This window comes from Rhinolophus ferrumequinum, chromosome X (assembly GCF_004115265.2).
Source record: "Rhinolophus ferrumequinum isolate MPI-CBG mRhiFer1 chromosome X, mRhiFer1_v1.p, whole genome shotgun sequence".
In the NCBI taxonomy this organism is placed as follows: domain Eukaryota; kingdom Metazoa; phylum Chordata; class Mammalia; order Chiroptera; family Rhinolophidae; genus Rhinolophus; species Rhinolophus ferrumequinum.
Window position 1 is genome coordinate 109815206 of NC_046284.1, and position 2572 is coordinate 109817777.

A 2572-nucleotide genomic window follows, 5' to 3' on the forward strand; every position below is an offset into this window, starting at 1 on the left:
AGTCAACCGCACTGTTCCTTGACCCTAGGGTCAAGTCCAAAATCCTTCGCAATCTGTTTTTTTTCTTATTTTCCCCACTTTCTTGCAACTTCTTCGCCTCACTCACTACATTCTCCTTACTCTATTCTGCTGACCTTTCAGGGCCAATGATGGGGCATGCTCTCTCTCATTTTTAAGCCTTTATCCATGCTGTCATTTTCTCCTGATACAGTCTTCCCTCTTCCTTCCCTTCCTCTATCTTCCTGCCCCCACTCACCCCAGGGTTTTTAACTCTCCCAGCCATCAGTGTAAATGTCACCTGTTGCAGGACTGACTTAGTTGTTCCTTCTCTGCATTGCCAAAGCTTCAGCACTTGATTTTATCAGAGCCTTTAGCACAAGGTATTGTTTTTTCTTGTTTAATTGACTATCTACCTTCATGAGGTTGGAAACTGTGACTCTATTTCACCATCTTCTCCCCAGCACCTAATACAGTTAGTGCCTTGCCTATAGGAAGTACTCATTTTGTTTTTATTTAATGAATGTATAGATGAGCGAGAACAAACTGAGAATACAATTTGGTTTGAGGATCTGCTCAAAGTAGTTTATTTTGAAAAGCCGAGTATATAGACATGTCCAAAAGACACATGGCAATGAATATGAGCATAGCCTTTGCATTTCTTGAAGTCCTCTCTGCTCTCTGCTGTTGATTTTCATTACACAAATCTGCCTTTGTTAGCCTTTTATCATACACATACTACTTTATGTGACAGCCTATAGGTGACCCTAACAGTTTCAAGAGAGACTTTAGCCTGTGGCTATAATCAAAAAGACAGAACTGGGGATACTGTCTGAAACAAGTTAAAGGATGATCTGAATAACAATCAGCTCTTGTCACTGATTGGATACCAAGGCACAAAAGGAGTGGTAGGATCTGCTTTTTGTAAGATAGCACTGCTCCAAGTTATTTGTTTATAGCGAGAAGACCAATTCCTAATCAATGTATTTCTGAGTGAAGAGACCCAGATGTTACATGCTAATTTTCATTTTTAGAGTGTGTCAATTTCTGCAATTCTGGCTTGAGGGCTGGGAGAGTGGATCAGTCACACCCGACTAGCTGCTCTGCATAAAAATATAAGCAATACTGTTTCCTTTCTGGAATATGAGGAAGAAAATTTCATTAAAGACAGAAGCCATTTCTAGTCCTCAATAAAAGGCAGTCAAGAAAGCTGATTAAGTGCCTGATCACTGCACTGTACACCTGAAGCTGAACAATAATGAATGCCAACTATATTATATATATGTATATATAGGTATGTATACACTTACAAGAGGCAGAGTGCAGCATTGGGAGTGGAGATAGTGGAAATGGGATGGCTCGGTGCGATGTCAGAGAGATAGTGGATGGGGGAGGGAGGTCCACAGTGTGAGGGATATACATGATAAACGTCTAAGTAAAACAAAAACAACTCATAGACACAGACAATAGTTTAGTGGTTACCAGAGGGTAATGGGGGGTGGAGGGTGGGAGATGAGGGTAAAGGGGATCTAATACATGGTGATGGAAGGAGAACTGACTCCGGGTGGTGAACACACAATGGGATTTATAGATGATGTAATACAGAATTGTACACCTGAAATCTATGTAATTTTACTAACAATTGTCACCCCAATAAATTAAAAAAAAAAAAAAGCTGATTAAGGATTTGAAAGTGACAGGCTGGTGGGTGGTACGGGCGGGAGGTTGGGGGGATGCACATAGGTGGGATGGGAAAAGTCATGGAAGAAATACAAACCTTCCAGGGTCCCAGAACATGGATTTGTTGACTTTGAGAGGTACTTGCCAGCTGAGGCCTGTGTTCTTGAGGCTCATTTTGAATTCTGATGATAGAGAAATTATTCCTTTTTGTGGTGATGAGAAATCTGATCCAAGTTGCATAGGCTTAGAAATGTCTATGCTAGTAATTTGCTAGATCTAAGGGTATAAAATTTCACAATTAGATTCTCATTTAAGAAAAACCATCTTGCTTATTTAGAGAATTAGTCTTTTATTAGTCAAAATGGATTTGCTTCTGAGGCCTAACCTACTTGGACTCATTTCAGGCAATGTTTTCTAGGAGCTGAGTTCTTAAATTGAAAGAGAAACGTAAGCCAACATAATAACATATTTAATGAACTGCACCAATGCCTTAGAGAATCCCATCCTGGCCAAACAGTAGAACAGAAATCACTACTGAAGGTGCCAAGTAGCTTCCATTTTCCCCAGAGGCCCAAATCATCTCGGTCATAGTATACACTCATGCATTTATTGATTTTTTTTTCTGATTTTCTTATATAAAGCCCGATCCTTTTAAAATGTGGCCTGATTTTCCTCGCTAACTTAAGGGTATGCTTGGCAACACTAAATTGATTGTTTCTCAGATGAGATGAGTAATCCCTTTGGGAAGAATGTGTGTGTGTGTGTGTGTGTGTGTGTGTGTGTGTGTGTGTGTGTAGGCAGTGGGAGACGGTAATGAAGAGCTTTTGGAAACAGCACTTTACACGGCCAAGCAGGGATGTAGAGAACTTGAGAATGTATGATTAGCCTCTTTCTA